The 20,000-nt window shown below is 43.5% G+C and overlaps 16 non-coding genes and 1 pseudogene across 16 annotated transcripts; all 17 read left to right on the top strand.

The window, feature by feature from the left end:
- Window positions 1-365: 365 nt before the first annotated feature.
- Window positions 366-484, top strand: LOC136742002 (5S ribosomal RNA). Its single transcript, XR_010814636.1, has one exon. It is a non-coding gene; the product is annotated as a 5S ribosomal RNA (ribosomal RNA).
- Window positions 485-1,539: 1,055 nt separating this feature from the next.
- LOC136742060 (5S ribosomal RNA) lies at window positions 1,540-1,658 on the top strand. Its single transcript, XR_010814691.1, has one exon. It is a non-coding gene; the product is annotated as a 5S ribosomal RNA (ribosomal RNA).
- A 1,066-nt stretch (window positions 1,659-2,724) lies between these two features.
- LOC136742302 (uncharacterized) lies at window positions 2,725-2,833 on the top strand (annotated as a pseudogene).
- Window positions 2,834-3,888: 1,055 nt separating this feature from the next.
- On the top strand, window positions 3,889-4,007 carry LOC136742067 (5S ribosomal RNA). Its single transcript, XR_010814698.1, has one exon. It is a non-coding gene; the product is annotated as a 5S ribosomal RNA (ribosomal RNA).
- A 1,066-nt stretch (window positions 4,008-5,073) lies between these two features.
- Window positions 5,074-5,192, top strand: LOC136742268 (5S ribosomal RNA). Its single transcript, XR_010814887.1, has one exon. It is a non-coding gene; the product is annotated as a 5S ribosomal RNA (ribosomal RNA).
- A 1,058-nt stretch (window positions 5,193-6,250) lies between these two features.
- On the top strand, window positions 6,251-6,369 carry LOC136742102 (5S ribosomal RNA). Its single transcript, XR_010814730.1, has one exon. It is a non-coding gene; the product is annotated as a 5S ribosomal RNA (ribosomal RNA).
- A 1,055-nt stretch (window positions 6,370-7,424) lies between these two features.
- LOC136742157 (5S ribosomal RNA) lies at window positions 7,425-7,543 on the top strand. Its single transcript, XR_010814783.1, has one exon. It is a non-coding gene; the product is annotated as a 5S ribosomal RNA (ribosomal RNA).
- A 1,055-nt stretch (window positions 7,544-8,598) lies between these two features.
- On the top strand, window positions 8,599-8,717 carry LOC136742156 (5S ribosomal RNA). The gene has a single exon (XR_010814782.1). It is a non-coding gene; the product is annotated as a 5S ribosomal RNA (ribosomal RNA).
- A 1,055-nt stretch (window positions 8,718-9,772) lies between these two features.
- LOC136742112 (5S ribosomal RNA) lies at window positions 9,773-9,891 on the top strand. The gene has a single exon (XR_010814740.1). It is a non-coding gene; the product is annotated as a 5S ribosomal RNA (ribosomal RNA).
- A 1,055-nt stretch (window positions 9,892-10,946) lies between these two features.
- Window positions 10,947-11,065, top strand: LOC136742261 (5S ribosomal RNA). Its single transcript, XR_010814881.1, has one exon. It is a non-coding gene; the product is annotated as a 5S ribosomal RNA (ribosomal RNA).
- A 1,055-nt stretch (window positions 11,066-12,120) lies between these two features.
- On the top strand, window positions 12,121-12,239 carry LOC136742213 (5S ribosomal RNA). The gene has a single exon (XR_010814838.1). It is a non-coding gene; the product is annotated as a 5S ribosomal RNA (ribosomal RNA).
- A 1,066-nt stretch (window positions 12,240-13,305) lies between these two features.
- LOC136742018 (5S ribosomal RNA) lies at window positions 13,306-13,424 on the top strand. Its single transcript, XR_010814651.1, has one exon. It is a non-coding gene; the product is annotated as a 5S ribosomal RNA (ribosomal RNA).
- A 1,055-nt stretch (window positions 13,425-14,479) lies between these two features.
- On the top strand, window positions 14,480-14,598 carry LOC136742175 (5S ribosomal RNA). The gene has a single exon (XR_010814800.1). It is a non-coding gene; the product is annotated as a 5S ribosomal RNA (ribosomal RNA).
- A 1,055-nt stretch (window positions 14,599-15,653) lies between these two features.
- On the top strand, window positions 15,654-15,772 carry LOC136742079 (5S ribosomal RNA). The gene has a single exon (XR_010814709.1). It is a non-coding gene; the product is annotated as a 5S ribosomal RNA (ribosomal RNA).
- A 1,055-nt stretch (window positions 15,773-16,827) lies between these two features.
- Window positions 16,828-16,946, top strand: LOC136742151 (5S ribosomal RNA). Its single transcript, XR_010814777.1, has one exon. It is a non-coding gene; the product is annotated as a 5S ribosomal RNA (ribosomal RNA).
- Window positions 16,947-18,001: 1,055 nt separating this feature from the next.
- LOC136741963 (5S ribosomal RNA) lies at window positions 18,002-18,120 on the top strand. The gene has a single exon (XR_010814597.1). It is a non-coding gene; the product is annotated as a 5S ribosomal RNA (ribosomal RNA).
- A 1,066-nt stretch (window positions 18,121-19,186) lies between these two features.
- Window positions 19,187-19,305, top strand: LOC136742164 (5S ribosomal RNA). Its single transcript, XR_010814789.1, has one exon. It is a non-coding gene; the product is annotated as a 5S ribosomal RNA (ribosomal RNA).
- The last annotated feature ends 695 nt before the right edge of the window (window positions 19,306-20,000 follow it).

The raw sequence follows: 20,000 nt of genomic DNA, 5'->3' as shown, positions 1-20,000 counted from the left end.
GCAATGTTATGCATCATAGTGATGCAACCTCCTTTCAGTTTCATACTGCATGTCAATTGAAATCCTTACTGAAATGCACACCTACTCAAGATTGCGCTTGACTGGCGTGTCAGGCACTCAATTACAGCTGTTTTATCAAGAGAATGTGTTCGTTTTGTAATATATAGTTCCGGTCTGGTGTGGCACCCCAGCTAACGCACAACGTTGCCACAATGTTGCCACAACGTGGCGTGTTAGCAGGGACTGTCTGCGGCGCGCTGGTGTGTCCCGGGCTTTAGAGTAGAGAGACAGTTCAACTGTAAGTATGAACAGCAGAAACGGATATTGCCTTCCCTTTAAGTAGAGCGTCAGGGACAGCCTTCCTGGCTTACGGCCATACTAGCCTGAATACGCCCGATCTCGTCCGATCTCGGAAGCTAAGCAGGCTCGGGCCTGGTCAGTACTTGGATGGGAGACCGCCTGGGAATACCAGGTGCTGTAGGCTTTGGCATCTTTTACACACCAGAGGGCGACAAATCACGAGTTTTAACTTTGGATACACGCAATTTCATCATTATTTCAGATTTGACTTCCCCAAATACACAGGCATACAATAGATCTTGTTCTCCAACGTAAACGGTCCCTAGTAACTAGGGTACATTCGTAAATAAATTGAGCATCATGGCTAGAAGTGACTAAATGTTGCCTAATCTTTCTCATCGAGAAATGACACAATTACAGCAACACAAAAAGGAACTCCACCGGACAAAGTTCAGTGCTCACAAGGAGCCTCATTCAACACACACGGTTCCATTCCCATTCATGCAAAGCACGAAAGTGTAAAACCTGGGAACATACTTGAGAGCAAAGATCACATTCAATCTCATTCAAGGCACGGATGTGAATGCAACGGGATGAAATTACTGAAATGATGCCTGCCCTCGAACTGTGATGATGGACTACCCGACTCGCCAATAATATTGGGTTCTGGTGTATTGAAATACAGGAGCTGCTGGATTTGTGTGTTTTCTTACCCCCTCACCATAGTTTGTCAAATGTTTAAACAACTGAACTTATATTCAAGGTTTGTTTCTCTTCATATGTTTTACTGGTTTACATTTGTCTCAGCAACCTGTTGAATGATTCTTCTGCTTTCAAAACAAAATGACAACAGGATGAATGCACACACTTGAAAATACAATACATGCAATGTTATGCATCATAGTGATGCAACCTCCTTTCAGTTTCATACTGCATGTCAATTGAAATCCTTACTGAAATGCACACCTTCTCAAGATTGCGCTTGACTGGCGTGTCAGGCACTCAATTACAGCTGTATTATCAAGACAATGTGTTCGTTTTGTAAAATATAGTTCCGGTCTGGTGTGGCACCCCAGCTAACGCACAACGTTGCCACAACGTTTCGTGTTAGCAGGGACTGTCTGCAGCGTGCTGGTGTGTCCCGGACTTTAGAGTAGAGAGACAGTTCAACTGCAAGTATGAGTGGCAGAAACGGATATTGCCTTCCCTTTAAGTAGAGGGTCAGGGACAGCCTCCCTGGCTTACGGCCATACTAGTCTGAATACGCCCGATCTCGTCCGATCTCGGAAGCTAAGCAGGTTCGGGCCTGGTTAGTACTTGGATGGGAGACCGCCTGGGAATACCAGGTGCTGTAAGCTTTTGCATCTTTTACACACCAGAGGGCGACAAATCACGAGTTTTAACTTTGGATACACGCAATTTCATCATTATTTCAGATTTGACTTCCCCAAATTCACAGGCATACAATAGATCTTGTTCTCCAACGTAAACGGTCCCTAGTAACTAGGGTACATTCGTAAATAAATTGAGCATCATGGCTAGAAGTGACTAAATGTTGCCTAATCTTTCTCATCGAGAAATGACACAATTACAGCAACACAAAAAGGAACTCCACCGGGCAATGTTCAGTGTTCACAAGGAGCCTCATTCAACACGCACGGTTCCATTCCCATTCATGCAAAGCACGAAAGTGTAAAACTTGGGAACATACTTGAGAGCAAAGATCACATTCAATCTCATTCAAGGCACGGATGTGAATGCAACGGGATGAAATTACTGAAATGATGCCTGCCCTCGAACTGTGATGATGGACTACCCGACTCGCCAATAATATTGGGTTCTGGTGTATTGAAATACAGGAGCTGCTGGATTTGTGTGTTTTCTTACCCCCTCACCATAGTTTGTCAAATGTTTAAACAACTGAACTTATATTCAAGGTTTGTTTCTCTTCATATGTTTTACTGGTTTACATTTGTCTCAGCAACCTGTTGAATGATTCTTCTGCTTTCAAAACAAAATGACAACAGGATGAATGCACACACTTGAAAATATAATACATGCAATGTTATGCATCATAGTGATGCAACCTCCTTTCAGTTTCATACTGCATGTCAATTGAAATCCTTACTGAAATGCACACCTTCTCAAGATTGCGCTTGACTGGCGTGTCAGGCACTCAATTACAGCTGTTTTATCAAGACAATGTGTTCGTTTTGTAAAATATAGTTCCGGTCTGGTGTGGCACCCCAGCTAACGCACAACGTTGCCACAACGTTGCCACAACGTTTCTTGTTAGCAGGGACTGTCTGCGGCGCGCTGGTGTGTCCCGGACTTTAGAGTAGAGAGACAGTTCATTTGCAAGTATGAGCGGCAGAAACGGATATTGCCTTCCCTTTAAGTAGAGCGTCAGGGACAGCCTCCCTGGCTTACGGCCATACTAGCCTGAATACGCCTGATCTCGGAAGCTAAGCAGGCTCGGGCCTGGTCAGTACTTGGATGGGAGACTGCCTGGGATTACCAGGTGCTGTAAGCTTTTGCATCTTTTACACACCAGAGGGCGACAAATCACGAGTTTTAACTTTGGATACACGCAATTTCATCATTATTTCAGATTTGACTTCCCCAAATACACAGGCATACAATAGATCTTGTTCTCCAACGTAAACGGTCCCTAGTAACTAGGGTACATTCGTAAATAAATTGAGCATCATGGCTAGAAGTGACTAAATGTTGCCTAATCTTTCTCATCGAGAAATGACACAATTACAGCAACACAAAAAGGAACTCCACCGGACAAAGTTCAGTGCTCACAAGGAGCCTCATTCAACACACACGGTTCCATTCCCATTCATGCAAAGCACGAAAGTGTAAAACTTGGGAACATACTTGAGAGCAAAGATCACATTCAATCTCATTCAAGGCACGGATGTGAATGCAACGGGATGAAATTACTGAAATGATGCCTGCCCTCGAACTGTGATGATGGACTACCCGACTCGCCAATAATATTGGGTTCTGGTGTATTGAAATACAGGAGCTGCTGGATTTGTGTGTTTTCTTACCCCCTCACCATAGTTTGTCAAATGTTTAAACAACTGAACTTATATTCAAGGTTTGTTTCTCTTCATATGTTTTACTGGTTTACATTTGTCTCATCAACCTGTTGAATGATTCTTCTGCTTTCAAAACAAAATGACAACAGGATGAATGCACACACTTGAAAATACAATACATGCAATGTTATGCATCATAGTGATGCAACCTCCTTTCAGTTTCATACTGCATGTCAATTGAAATCCTTACTGAAATGCACACCTTCTCAAGATTGCGCTTGACTGGCGTGTCAGGCACTCAATTACAGCTGTATTATCAAGACAATGTGTTCGTTTTGTAAAATATAGTTCCGGTCTGGTGTGGCACCCCAGCTAACGCACAACGTTGCCACAACGTTTCGTGTTAGCAGGGACTGTCTGCGGCGCGCTGGTGTGTCCCGGACTTTAGAGTAGAGAGACAGTTCAACTGCAAGTATGAGCGGCAGAAACGGATATTGCCTTCCCTTTAAGTAGAGCGTCAGGGACAGCCTCCCTGGCTTACGGCCATACTAGCCTGAATACGCCCGATCTCGTCCGATCTCGGAAGCTAAGCAGGCTCGGGCCTGGTCAGTACTTGGATGGTAGACCGCCTGGGAATACCAGGTGCTGTAAGCTTTTGCATCTTTTACACACCAGAGGGCGACAAATCACGAGTTTTAACTTTGGATACACGCAATTTCATCATTATTTCAGATTTGACTTCCCCAAATACACAGGCATACAATAGATCTTGTTCTCCAACGTAAACGGTCCCTAGTAACTAGGGTACATTCGTAAATAAATTGAGCATCATGGCTAGAAGTGACTAAATGTTGCCTAATCTTTCTCATCGAGAAATGACACAATCACAGCAACACAAAAAGGAACTCCACCGGACAAAGTTCAGTGCTCACAAGGAGCCTCATTCAACACACACGGTTCCATTCCCATTCATGCAAAGCACGAAAGTGTAAAACTTGGGAACATACTTGAGAGCAAAGATCACATTCAATCTCATTCAAGGCACGGATGTGAATGCAACGGGATGAAATTACTGAAATGATGCCTGCCCTCGAACTGTGATGATGGACTACCCGACTCGCCAATAATATTGGGTTCTGGTGTATTGAAATACAGGAGCTGCTGGATTTGTGTGTTTTCTTACCCCCTCACCATAGTTTGTCAAATGTTTAAACAACTGAACTTATATTCAAGGTTTGATTCTCTTCATATGTTTTACTTGTTTACATTTGTCTCAGCAACCTGTTGAATGATTCTTCTGCTTTCAAAACAAAATGACAACAGGATGAATGCACACACTTGAAAATACAATACATGCAATGTTATGCATCATAGTGATGCAACCTCCTTTCAGTTTCATACTGCATGTCAATTGAAATCCTTACTGAAATGCACACCTTCTCAAGATTGCGCTTGACTGGCGTGTCAGGCACTCAATTACAGCTGTTTTATCAAGACAATGTGTTCGTTTTGTAATATATAGTTCCGGTCTGGTGTGGCACCCCAGCTAACGCACGACGTTGCCACAATGTTGCCACAACGTGGCGTGTTAGCAGGGACTGTCTGCGGCGCGCTGGTGTGTCCCAGGCTTTAGAGAAGAGAGACAGTTCAACTGTAAGTATGAACGGCAGAAACGGATATTGCCTTCCCTTTAAGTAGAGCGTCAGGGACAGCCTTCCTGGCTTACGGCCCTACTAGCCTGAATACGCCCGATCTCGTCCGATCTCGGAAGCTAAGCAGGCTCGTTCCTGGTCAGTACTTGCATGGGAGACCGCCTGGGAATACCAGGTGCTGTAAGCTTTTGCATCTTTTACACACCAGAGGGCGACAAATCACGAGTTTTAACTTTGGATACACGCAATTTCATCATTATTTCAGATTTGACTTCCCCAAATACACAGGCATACAATAGATCTTGTTCTCCAACGTAAACGGTCCCTAGTAACTAGGGTACATTCGTAAATAAATTGAGCATCATGGCTAGAAGTGACTAAATGTTGCCTAATCTTTCTCATCGAGAAATGACACAATTACAGCAACACAAAAAGGAACTCCACCGGACAAAGTTCAGTGCTCACAAGGAGCCTCATTCAACACACACGGTTCCATTCCCATTCATGCAAAGCACGAAAGTGTAAAACTTGGGAACATACTTGAGAGCAAAGATCACATTCAATCTCATTCAAGGCACGGATGTGAATGCAACGGGATGAAATTACTGAAATGATGCCTGCCCTCGAACTGTGATGATGGACTACCCGACTCGCCAATAATATTGGGTTCTGGTGAATTGAAATACAGGAGCTGCTGGATTTGTGTGTTTTCTTACCCCCTCACCATAGTTTGTCAAATGTTTAAACAACTGAACTTATATTCAAGGTTTGTTTCTCTTCATATGTTTTACTGGTTTACATTTGTCTCAGCAACCTCAGCAAGAATGATTCTTCTGCTTTCAAAACAAAATGACAACAGGATGAATGCACACACTTGAAAATACAATACATGCAATGTTATGCATCATAGTGATGCAACCTCCTTTCAGTTTCATACTGCATGTCATTTGAAATCCTTATTGAAATGCACACCTTCTCAAGATTGCGCTTGACTGGCGTGTCAGGCACTCAATTACAGCTGTATTATCAAGACAATGTGTTCGTTTTGTAAAATATAGTTCCGGTCTGGTGTGGCACCCCAGCTAACGCACAACGTTGCCACAACGTTTCGTGTTAGCAGGGACTGTCTGCGGCGCGCTGGTGTGTCCCGGACTTTAGAGTAGAGAGACAGTTCAACTGCAAGTATGAGCAGCAGAAACGGATATTGCCTTCCCTTTAAGTAGAGCGTCAGGGACAGCCTCCCTGGCTTACGGCCATACTAGCCTGAATACGCCAGATCTCGTCCGATCTCGGAAGCTAAGCAGGCTAGGGCCTGGTCAGTACTTGGATGGGAGACCGCCTGGGAATACCAGGTGCTGTAAGCTTTTGCATCTTTTACACACCAGAGGGCGACAAATCACGAGTTTTAACTTTGGATACACGCAATTTCATCATTATTTCAGATTTGACTTCCCCAAATACACAGGCATACAATAGATCTTGTTCTCCAACGTAAACGGTCCCTAGTAACTAGGGTACATTCGTAAATAAATTGAGCATCATGGCTAGAAGTGACTAAATGTTGCCTAATCTTTCTCATCGAGAAATGACACAATTACAGCAACACAAAAAGGAACTCCACCGGACAAAGTTCAGTGCTCACAAGGAGCCTCATTCAACACACACGGTTCCATTCCCATTCATGCAAAGCACGAAAGTGTAAAACTTGGGAACATACTTGAGAGCAAAGATCACATTCAATCTCAATCAAGGCACGGATGTGAATGCAACGGGATGAAATTACTGAAATGATGCCTGCCCTCGAACTGTGATGATGGACTACCCGACTCGCCAATAATATTGGGTTCTGGTGTATTGAAATACAGGAGCTGCTGGATTTGTGTGTTTTCTTACCCCCTCACCATAGTTTGTCAAATGTTTAAACAACTGAACTTATATTCAAGGTTTGTTTCTCTTCATATGTTTTACTGGTTTACATTTGTCTCAGCAACCTGTTGAATGATTCTTCTGCTTTCAAAGCAAAATGACAACAGGATGAATGCACACACTTGAAAATACAATACATGCAATGTTATGCATCATAGTGATGCAACCTCCTTTCAGTTTCATACTGCATGTCAATTGAAATCCTTACTGAGATGCACACCTTCTCAAGATTGCGCTTGACAGGCGTGTCAGGAACTCAATTACAGCTGTTTTATCAAGACAATGTGTTCGTTTTGTAAAATATAGTTCCGGTCTGGAGTGGCACCCCAGCTAACGCACAACGTTGCCACAACGTTTCGTGTTAGCAGGGACTGTCTGCGGCGCGCTGGTGTGTCCCGGACTTTAGAGTAGAGAGACAGTTCAACAGCAAGTATGAGCGACAGAAACGGATATTGCCTTCCCTTTAAGTAGAGCGTCAGGGACAGCTTCCCTGGCTTACGGCCATACTAGCCTGAATACGCCCGATCTCGTCCGATCTTGGAAGCTAAGCAGGCTCGGGCCTGGTCAGTACTTGGATGGGAGACCGCCTGGGAATACCAGGTGCTGTAAGTTTTTGCATCTTTTACACACCAGAGGGCAACAAATCACGAGTTTTAACTTTGGATACACGCAATTTCATCATTATTTCAGATTTGACTTCCCCAAATACACAGGCATACAATAGATCTTGTTCTCCAACGTAAACGGTCCCTAGTAACTAGGGTACATTCGTAAATAAATTGAGCATCATGGCTAGAAGTGACTAAATGTTGCCTAATCTTTCTCATCGAGAATTGACACAATTACAGCAACACAAAAAGGAACTCCACCGGACAAAGTTCAGTGCTCACAAGGAGCCTCATTCAACACACACGGTTCCATTCCCATTCATGCAAAGCACGAAAGTGTAAAACTTGGGAACATACTTGAGAGCAAAGATCACATTCAATCTCATTCAAGGCACGGATGTGAATGCAACGGGATGAAATTACTGAAATGATGCCTGCCCTCGAACTGTGATGATGGACTACCCGACTCGCCAATAATATTGGGTTCTGGTGTATTGAAATACAGGAGCTGCTGGATTTGTGTGTTTTCTTACCCCCTCACCATAGTTTGTCAAATGTTTAAACAACTGAACTTATATTCAAGGTTTGTTTCTCTTCATATGTTTTACTGGTTTACATTTGTCTCAGCAACCTGTTGAATGATTCTTCTGCTTTCAAAACAAAATGACAACAGGATGAATGCACACACTTGAAAATACAATACATGCAATGTTATGCATCATAGTGATGCAACCTCCTTTCAGTTTCATACTGCATGTCAATTGAAATCCTTTTTAAAATGCACACCTTCTCAAGATTGCGCTTTACTGGCGTGTCAGGAACTCAATTACAGCTGTATTATCAAGACAATGTGTTCGTTTTGTAAAATATAGTTCCGGTCTGGTGTGGCACCCCAGCTAACGCACAACGTTGCCACAACGTTTCGTGTTAGCAGGGACTGTCTGCGGCGCGCTGGTGTGTCCCGGACTTTAGAGTAGAGAGACAGTTCAACAGCAAGTATGAGCGACAGAAACGGATATTGCCTTCCCTTTAAGTAGAGCGTCAGGGACAGCTTCCCTGGCTTACGGCCATACTAGCCTGAATACGCCCGATCTCGTCCGATCTTGGAAGCTAAGCAGGCTCGGGCCTGGTCAGTACTTGGATGGGAGACCGCCTGGGAATACCAGGTGCTGTAAGTTTTTGCATCTTTTACACACCAGAGGGCAACAAATCACGAGTTTTAACTTTGGATACACGCAATTTCATCATTATTTCAGATTTGACTTCCCCAAATACACAGGCATACAATAGATCTTGTTCTCCAACGTAAACGGTCCCTAGTAACTAGGGTACATTCGTAAATAAATTGAGCATCATGGCTAGAAGTGACTAAATGTTGCCTAATCTTTCTCATCGAGAAATGACACAATTACAGCAACACAGAAAGGAACTCCACCGGACAAAGTTCAGTGCTCACAAGGAGCCTCATTCAACACACACGGTTCCATTCCCATTCATGCAAAGCACGAAAGTGTAAAACTTGGGAACATACTTGAGAGCAAAGATCACATTCAATCTCATTCAAGGCACGGATGTGAATGCAACGGGATGAAATTACTGAAATGATGCCTGCCCTCGAACTGTGATGATGGACTACCCGACTCGCCAATAATATTGGGTTCTGGTGTATTGAAATACAGGAGCTGCTGGATTTGTGTGTTTTCTTACCCCCTCACCATAGTTTGTCAAATGTTTATACAACTGAACTTATATTCAAGGTTTGTTTCTCTTCATATGTTTTACTGGTTTACATTTGTCTCATCAACCTGTTGAATGATTCTTCTGCTTTCAAAACAAAATGACAACAGGATGAATGCACACACTTGAAAATACAATACATGCAATGTTATGCATCATAGTGATGCAACCTCCTTTCAGTTTTATACTGCATGTCAATTGAAATCCTTACTGAAATGCACACCTTCTCAAGATTGCGCTTGACTGGCGTGTCAGGCACTCAATTACAGCTGTTTTATCAAGACAATGTGTTCGTTTTGTAAAATATAGTTCCGGTCTGGTGTGGCACCCCAGCTAACGCACAACGTTGCCACAACTTTTCGTGTTAGCAGGGACTGTCTGCGGTGCGCTGGTGTGTCCCGGACTTTAGAGTAGAGAGACAGTTCAACTGCAAGTATGAGCGGCAGAAACGGATATTGCCTTCCCTTTAAGTAGAGCGTCAGGGACAGCTTCCCCTGCTTACGGCCATACTAGCCTGAATACGCCCGATCTCGTCCGATCTCGGAAGCTAAGCAGGCTCCGGCCTGGTCAGTACTTGGATGGGAGACCGCATGGGAATACCAGGTGCTGTAAGCTTTTGCATCTTTTACACACCAGAGGGCGACAAATCACGAGTTTTAACTTTGGATACACGCAATTTCATCATTATTTCAGATTTGACTTCCCCAAATACACAGGCATACAATAGATCTTGTTCTCCAACGTAAACGGTCCCTAGTAACTAGGGTACATTCGTAAATAAATTGAGCATCATGGCTAGAAGTGACTAAATGTTGCCTAATCTTTCTCATCGAGAAATGACACAATTACAGCAACACAAAAAGGAACTCCACCGGACAAAGTTCAGTGTTCACAAGGAGCCTCATTCAACACACACGGTTCCATTCCCATTCATGCAAAGCACGAAAGTGTAAAACTTGGGAACATACTTGAGAGCAAAGATCACATTCAATCTCATTCAAGGCACGGATGTGAATGCAACGGGATGAAATTACTGAAATGATGCCTGCCCTCGAACTGTGATGATGGACTACCCGACTCGCCAATAATATTGGGTTCTGGTGTATTGAAATACAGGAGCTGCTGGATTTGTGTGTTTTCTTACCCCCTCACCATAGTTTGTCAAATGTTTAAACAACTGAACTTATATTCAAGGTTTGTTTCTCTTCATATGTTTTACTGGTTTACATTTGTCTCAGCAACCTGTTGAATGATTCTTCTGCTTTCAAAACAAAATGACAACAGGATGAATGCACACACTTGAAAATACAATACATGCAATGTTATGCATCATAGTGATGCAACCTCCTTTCAGTTTCATACTGCATGTCAATTGAAATCCTTACTGAAATGCACACCTTCTCAAGATTGCGCTTGACTGGCGTGTCAGGCACTCAATTACAGCTGTTTTATCAAGACAATGTGTTCGTTTTGTAAAATACAGTTACGGTCTGGTGTGGCACCCCAGCTAACGCACAACGTTGCCACAACGTTTCGTGTTAGCAGGGACTGTCTGCGGCGCGCTGGTGTGTCCCGGACTTTAGAGTAGAGAGACAGTTCAACTGCAAGTATGAGCGGCAGAAACGGATATTGCCTTCCCTTTAAGTAGAGCATCAGGGACAGCCTCCCAGGCTTACGGCCATACTAGCCTGAATACGCCCGATCTCGTCCGATCTCGGAAGCTAAGCAGGCTCCGCCCTGGTCAGTACTTGGATGGGAGACTGCCTGGGAATACCAGGTACTGTAAGCTTTTGCATCTTTTACACACCAGAGGGCGACAAATCACGAGTTTTAACTTTGGATACACGCAATTTCTTCATTATTTCAGATTTGACTTCCCCAAATACACAGGCATACAATAGATCTTGTTCTCCAACGTAAACGGTCCCTAGTAACTAGGGTACATTCGTAAATAAATTGAGCATCATGGCTAGAAGTGACTAAATGTTGCCTAATCTTTCTCATCGAGAAATGACACAATTACAGCAACACAAAAAGGAACTCCACCGGACAAAGTTCAGTGCTCACAAGGAGCCTCATTCAACACACACGGTTCCATTCCCATTCATGCAAAGCACGAAAGTGTAAAACTTGGGAACATACTTGAGAGCAAAGATCACATTCAATCTCATTCAAGTCACGGATGTGAATGCAACGGGATGAAATTACTGAAATGATGCCTGCCCTCGAACTGTGATGATGGACTACCCGACTCGCCAATAATATTGGGTTCTGGTGTATTGAAATACAGGAGCTGCTGGATTTGTGTGTTTTCTTACCCCCTCACCATAGTTTGTCAAATGTTTAAACAACTGAACTTATATTCAAGGTTTGTTTCTCTTCATATGTTTTACTGGTTTACATTTGTCTCAGCAACCTGTTGAATGATTCTTCTGCTTTCAAAACAAAATGACAACAGGATGAATGCACACACTTGAAAATACAATACATGCAATGTTATGCATCATAGTGATGCAACCTCCTTTCAGTTTCATACTGCATGGCAATTGAAATCCTTACTGAAATGCACACCTTCTCAAGATTGCGCTTGACTGGCGTGTCAGGCACTCAATTACAGCTGTTTTATCAAGACAATGTGTTCGTTTTGTAAAATATAGTTCCGGTCTGGTGTGGCACCCCAGCTAACGCACAACGTTGCCACAACGTTTCGTGTTAGCAGGGACTGTCTGCGGCGCGCTGGTGTGTCCCGGACTTTAGAGTAGAGAGACAGTTCAACTGCAAGTATGAGCGGCAGAAACGGATATTGCCTTCCCTTTAAGTAGAGCGTCAGGGACAGCCTCCCTGGCTTACGGCCGTACTAGCCTGAATACGCCTGATTTCGTCCGATCTCGGAAGCTAAGCAGGCTCGGGCCTGGTCAGTACTTGGATGGGAGACCGCCTGGGAATACCAGGTGCTGTAAGCTTTTGCACCTTTTACACACCAGAGGGCGACAAATCACGAGTTTTAACTTTGGATTCACACAATTTCATCATTATTTCAGATTTGACTTCCCAAAATACACAGGCATACAATAGATCTTGTTCTCCAACGTAAACGGTCCCTAGTAACTAGGGTACATTCGTAAATAAATTGAGCATCATGGCTAGAATTGACTAAATGTTGCCTAATCTTTCTCTTCGAGAAATGACACAATTACAGCAACACAAAAAGGAACTCCACCGGACAAAGTTCAGTGCTCACAAGGAGCCTCATTCAACACACACGGTTCCATTCCCATTCATGCAAAGCACGAAAGTGTAAAACTTGGGAACATACTTGAGAGCAAAGATCACATTCAATCTCATTCAAGGCACGGATGTGAATGCAACGGGATGAAATTACTGAAATGATGCCTGCCCTCGAACTGTGATGATGGACTACCCGACTCGCCAATAATATTGGGTTCTGGTGTATTGAAATACAGGAGCTGCTGGATTTGTGTGTTTTCTTACCCCCTCACCATAGTTTGTCAAATGTTTAAACAACTGAACTTATATTCAAGGTTTGTTTCTCTTCATATGTTTTACTGGTTTACATTTGTCTCAGCAACCTGTTGAATGATTCTTCTGCTTTCAAAACAAAATGACAACAGGATGAATGCACACACTTGAAAATACAATACATGCAATGTTATGCATCATAGTGATGCAACCTCCTTTTAGTTTCATACTGCATGTCAATTGAAATCCTTACTGAAATGCACACCTTCTCAAGATTGCGCTTGACTGGCGTGTCAGGCACTCAATTACAGCTGTATTATCAAGACAATGTGTTCGTTTTGTAAAATATAGTTCCGGTCTGGTGTGGCACCCCAGTTAACGCACAACGTTGCCACAACGTTGCCACAACGTGGCGTGTTAGCAGGGACAGTCTGCGGCGCACTGGTGTGTCCCGGGCTTTAGAGTAGAGAGACAGTTCAACTGTAAGTATGAACGGCAGAAAAGGATATTGCCTTCCCTGTAAGTAGAGCGTCAGGGACAGCCTCCCTGGCTTACGGCCATACTAGCCTGAATACGCCCGATCTCGTCCGATCTCGGAAGCTAAGCAGGCTCTGGCCTGGTCAGTACTTGGATGGGAGACCGCCTGGGAATACCAGGTGCTGTAAGCTTTTGCATCTTTTACACACCAGAGGGCGACAAATCACGAGTTTTAACTTTGGATACACGCAATTTCATCATTATTTCAGATTTGACTTCCCCAAATACACAGGCATACAATAGATCTTGTTCTCCAACGTAAACGGTCCCTAGTAACTAGGGTACATTCGTAAATAAATTGAGCATCATGGCTAGAAGTGACTAAATGTTGCCTAATCTTTCTCATCGAGAAATGACACAATTACAGCAACACAAAAAGGAACTCCACTGGACAAAGTTCAGTGCTCACAAGGAGCCTCATTCAACACACACGGTTCCATTCCCATTCATGCAAAGCACGAAAGTGTAAAACTTGGGAACATACTTGAGAGCAAAGATCACATTCAATCTCATTCAAGGCACGGATGTGAATGCAACGGGATGAAATTACTGAAATGATGCCTGCCCTCGAACTGTGATGATGGACTACCCGACTCGCCAATAATATTGGGTTCTGGTGTATTGAAATACAGGAGCTGCTGGATTTGTGTGTTTTCTTACCCCCTCACCATAGTTTGTCAAATGTTTATACAACTGAACTTATATTCAAGGTTTGTTTCTCTTCATATGTTTTACTGGTTTACATTTGTCTCAGCAACCTGTTGAATGATTCTTCTGCTTTCAAAACAAAATGACAACAGGATGAATGCACACACTTGAAAATACAATACATGCAATGTTATGCATCATAGTGATGCAACCTCCTTTCAGTTTCATACTGCATGTCAATTGAAATCCTTACTGAAATGCACACCTTCTCAAGATTGCGCTTGACTGGCGTGTCAGGCACTCAATTACAGCTGTTTTATCAAGACAATGTGTTCGTTTTGTAAAATATAGTTCCGGTCTGGTGTGGCACCCCAGCTAACGCACAACGTTGCCACAACGTTTCGTGTTAGCAGGGACTGTCTGCGGCGCGCTGGTGTGTCCCGGACTTTAGAGTAGAGAGACAGTTCAACTGCAAGTATGAGCGGCAGAAACGGATATTGCCTTCCCTTTAAGTAGAGCGTCAGGGACAGCTTCCCCGGCTTACGGCCATACTAGCCTGAATACGCCCGATCTCGTCCGATCTCGGAAGCTAAGCAGGCTCGGGCCTGGTCAGTACTTGGATGGGAGACCGCCTGGGAATACCAGGTGCTGTAAGCTTTTGCATCTTTTACACACCAGAGGGCGACAAATCACGAGTTTTAACTTTGGATACACGCAATTTCATCATTATTTCAGATTTGACTTCCCCAAATACACAGGCATACAATAGATCTTGTTCTCCAACGTAAACGGTCCCTAGTAACTAGGGTACATTCGTAAATAAATTGAGCATCATGGCTAGAAGTGACTAAATGTTGCCTAATCTTTCTCATCGAGAAATGACACAATTACAGCAACACAAAAAGGAACTCCACCGGACAAAGTTCAGTGCTCACAAGAAGCCTCATTCAACACACACGGTTCCATTCCCATTCATGCAAAGCACGAAAGTGTAAAACTTGGGAACATACTTGAGAGCAAAGATCACATTCAATCTCATTCAAGTCACGGATGTGAATGCAACGGGATGAAATTACTGAAATGATGCCTGCCCTCGAACTGTGATGATGGACTACCCGACTCGCCAATAATATTGGGTTCTGGTGTATTGAAATACAGGAGCTGCTGGATTTGTGTGTTTTCTTACCCCCTCACCATAGTTTGTCAAATGTTTAAACAACTGAACTTATATTCAAGGTTTGTTTCTCTTCATATGTTTTACTGGTTTACATTTGTCTCAGCAACCTGTTGAATGATTCTTCTGCTTTCAAAACAAAATGACAACAGGATGAATGCACACACTTGAAAATACAATACATGCAATGTTATGCATCATAGTGATGCAACCTCCTTTCAGTTTCATACTGCATGTCAATTGAAATCCTTACTGAAATGCACACCTTCTCAAGATTGCGCTTGACTGGCGTGTCAGGCACTCAATTACAGCTGTATTATCAAGACAATGTGTTCGTTTTGTAAAATATAGTTCCGGTCTGGTGTGGCACCCCAGTTAACGCACAACGTTGCCACAACGTTTCGTGTTAGCAGGGACTGTCTGCGGCGCGCTGGTGTGTCCCGGACTTTAGAGTAGAGAGACAGTTCAACTGCAAGTATGAGCGGCAGAAACGGATATTGCCTTCCCTTTAAGTAGAGCATCAGGGACAGCCTCCCCGGCTTACGGCCATACTAGCCTGAATACGCCCGATCTCGTCCGATCTCGGAAGCTAAGCAGGCTCCGGCCTGGTCAGTACTTGGATGGGAGACCGCCTGGGAATACCAGGTGCTGTAAGCTTTTGCATCTTTTACACACCAGAGGGCGACAAATCACGAGTTTTAACTTTGGATACACGCAATTTCATCATTATTTCAGATTTGACTTCCCCAAATACACAGGCATACAATAGATCTTGTTCTCCAATGTAAACGGTCCCTAGTAACTAGGGTACATTCGTAAATAAATTGAGCATCATGGCTAGAAGTGACTAAATGTTGCCTAATCTTTCTCATCGAGAAATGACACAATTACAGCAACACAAAAAGGAACTCCACCGGACAAAGTTCAGTGCTCACAAGGAGCCTCATTCAACACACACGGTTCCATTCCCATTCATGCAAAGCACGAAAGTGTAAAACCTGGGAACATACTTGAGAGCAAAGATCACATTCAATCTCATTCAAGGCACGGATGTGAATGCAACGGGATGAAATTACTGAAATGATGCCTGCCCTCGAACTGTGATGATGGACTACCCGACTCGCCAATAATATTGGGTTCTGGTGTATTGAAATACAGGAGCTGCTGGATTTGTGTGTTTTCTTACCCCCTCACCATAGTTTGTCAAATGTTTAAACAACTGAACTTATATTCAAGGTTTGTTTCTCTTCATATGTTTTACTGGTTTACATTTGTCTCAGCAACCTGTTGAATGATTCTTCTGCTTTCAAAACAAAATGACAACAGGATGAATGCACACACTTGAAAATACAATACATGCAATGTTATGCATCATAGTGATGCAACCTCCTTTCAGTTTCATACTGCATGTCAATTGAAATCCTTACTGAAATGCACACCTTCTCAAGATTGCGCTTGACGGGCGTGTCAGGCACTCAATTACAGCTGTTTTATCAAGACAATGTGTTCGTTTTGTAATATATAGTTCCGGTCTGGTGTGGCACCCCAGCTAACGCACAACGTTGCCACAACGTTTCGTGTTAGCAGGGACTGTCTGCGGCGCGCTGGTGTGTCCCGGACTTTAGAGTAGAGAGACAGTTCAACTGCAAGTATGAGCGGCAGAAACGGATATTGCCTTCCCTTTAAGTAGAGCGTCAGGGACAGCTTCCCTGGCTTACGGCCATACTAGCCTGAATACGCCCGATCTCGTCCGATCTCGGAACCTAAGCAGGCTCGGGCCTGGTCAGTACTTGGATGGGAGACCGCCTGGGAATACCAGGTGCTGTAAGCTTTTGCATCTTTTACACACCAGAGGGCGACAAATCACGAGTTTTAACTTTGGATACACGCAATTTCATCATTATTTCAGATTTGACTTCCCCAAATACACAGGCATACAATAGATCTTGTTCTCCAACGTAAACGGTCCCTAGTAACTAGGGTACATTCGTAAATAAATTGAGCATCATGGCTAGAAGTGACTAAATGTTGCCTAATCTTTCTCATCGAGAAATGACACAATTACAGCAACACAAAAAGGAACTCCACCGGACAAAGTTCAGTGCTCACAAGGAGCCTCATTCAACACACACGGTTCCATTCCCATTCATGCAAAGCACGAAAGTGTAAAACTTGGGAACATACTTGAGAGCAAAGATCACATTCAATCTCATTCAAGGCACGGATGTGAATGCAACGGGATGAAATTACTGAAATGATGCCTGCCCTCGAACTGTGATGATGGACTACCCGACTCGCCAATAATATTGGGTTCTGGTGTATTGAAATACAGGAGCTGCTGGATTTGTGTGTTTTCTTACCCCCTCACCATAGTTTGTCAAATGTTTAAACAACTGAACTTATATTCAAGGTTTGTTTCTCTTCATATGTTTTACTGGTTTACATTTGTCTCAGCAACCTGTTGAATGATTCTTCTGCTTTCAAAACAAAATGACAACAGGATGAATGCACACACTTGAAAATACAATACATGCAATGTTATGCATCATAGTGATGCAACCTCCTTTCAGTTTCATACTGCATGTCAATTGAAATCCTTACTGAAATGCACACCTTCTCAAGATTGCGCTTGACTGGCGTGTCAGGCACTCAATTACAGCTGTTTTATCAAGACAATGTGTTCGTTTTGTAATATATAGTTCCGGTCTGGTGTGGCACCCCAGCTAACGCACAACGTTGCCACAACGTTTCGTGTTAGCAGGGACTGTCTGCGGCGCGCTGGTGTGTCCCGGACTTTAGAGTAGAGAGACAGTTCAATTGCAAGTATGAGCGGAAGAAACGGATATTGCCTTCCCTTTAAGTAGAGCGTCAGGGACAGCCTCCCTGGCTTACGGCCATACTAGCCTGAAAACGCCCGATCTCGTCCGATCTCGGAAGCTAAGCAGGCTCGGGCCTGGTCAGTACTTGGATGGGAGACCGCCTGGGAATACCAGGTGCTGTAAGCTTTTGCATCTTTTACACACCAGAGGGCGACAAATCACGAGTTTTAACTTTGGATACACGCAATTTCATCATTATTTCAGATTTGACTTCCCCAAATACACAGGCATAGAATAGATCTTGTTCTCCAACGTAAACGGTCCCTAGTAACTAGTGTACATTCGTAAATAAATTGAGCATCATGGCTAGAAGTGACTAAATGTTGCCTAATCTTTCTCATCGAGAAATGACACAATTACAGCAACACAAAAAGGAACTCCACCGGACAAAGTTCAGTGCTCACAAGGAGCCTCATTCAACACACACGGTTCCATTCCCATTCATGCAAAGCACGAAAGTGTAAAACTTGGGAAAATACTTGAGAGCAAAGATCACATTCAATCTCATTCAAGGCACGGATGTGAATGCAACGGGATGAAATTACTGAAATGATGCCTGCCCTCGAACTGTGATGATGGACTACCCGACTCGCCAATAATATTGGGTTCTGGTGTATTGAAATACAGGAGCTGCTGGATTTGTGTGTTTTCTTACCCCCTCACCATAGTTTGTCAAATGTTTAAACAACTGAACTTATATTCAAGGTTTGTTTCTCTTCATATGTTTTACTGGTTTACATTTGTCTCAGCAACCTGTTGAATGATTCTTCTGCATTCAAAACAAAATGACAACAGGATGAATGCACACACTTGAAAATACAATACATGCAATGTTATGCATCATAGTGATGCAACCTCCTTTCAGTTTCATACTGCATGTCAATTGAAATCCTTACTGAAATGCACACCTTCTCAAGATTGCGCTTGACTGGCGTGTCAGGCACTCAATTACAGCTGTTTTATCAAGAGAATGTGTTCGTTTTGTAATATATAGTTCCGGTCTGGTGTGGCACCCCAGCTAACGCACAACGTTGCCACAATGTTGCCACAACGTGGCGTGTTAGCAGGGACTGTCTGCGGCGCGCTGGTGTGTCCCGGGCTTTAGAGTAGAGAGACAGTTCAACTGTAAGTATGAACGGCAGAAACGGATATTGCCTTCCCTTTAAGTAGAGCGTCAGGGACAGCCTCCCTGGCTTACGGCCATACTAGCCTGAATACGCCCGATCTCGTCCGATCTCGGAAGCTAAGCAGGCTCGGGCCTGGTCAGTACTTGGATGGGAGACCGCCTGGGAATACCAGGTGCTGTAAGCTTTTGCATCTTTTACACACCAGAGGGCGACAAATCACAAGTTTTAACTTTGGATACACGCAATTTCATCATTATTTCAGATTTGACTTCCCCAAATACACAGGCATACAATAGATCTTGTTCTCCAACGTAAACGGTCCCTAGTAACTAGGGTACATTCGTAAATAAATTGAGCATCATGGCTAGAAGTGACTAAATGTTGCCTAATCTTTCTCATCGAGAAATGACACAATTACAGCAACACAAAAAGGAACTCCACCGGACAAAGTTCAGTGCTCACAAGGAGCTTCATTCAACACACACGGTTCCATTCCCATTCATGCAAAGCACGAAAGTGTAAAACTTGGGAACATACTTGAGAGCAAAGATCACATTCAATCTCATTCAAGGCACGGATGTGAATGCAACGGGATGAAATTACTGAAATGATGCCTGCCCTCGAACTGTGATGATGGACTACCCGACTCGCCAATAATATTGGGTTCTGGTGTATTGAAATACAGGAGCTGCTGGATTTGTGTGTTTTCTTACCCCCTCACCATAGTTTGTCAAATGTTTAAACAACTGAACTTATATTCAAGGTTTGTTTCTCTTCATATGTTTTACTGGTTTACATTTGTCTCAGCAACCTCAGCAAAAATGATTCTTCTACTTTCAAAACAAAATGACAACAGGATGAATGCACACACTTGAAAAT

Source organism: Amia ocellicauda, unplaced genomic scaffold (genome assembly GCF_036373705.1).
Source record: "Amia ocellicauda isolate fAmiCal2 unplaced genomic scaffold, fAmiCal2.hap1 HAP1_SCAFFOLD_73, whole genome shotgun sequence".
NCBI lineage: Eukaryota > Metazoa > Chordata > Actinopteri > Amiiformes > Amiidae > Amia > Amia ocellicauda.
This window is presented reverse-complemented; position numbering and strand designations above follow the sequence as displayed.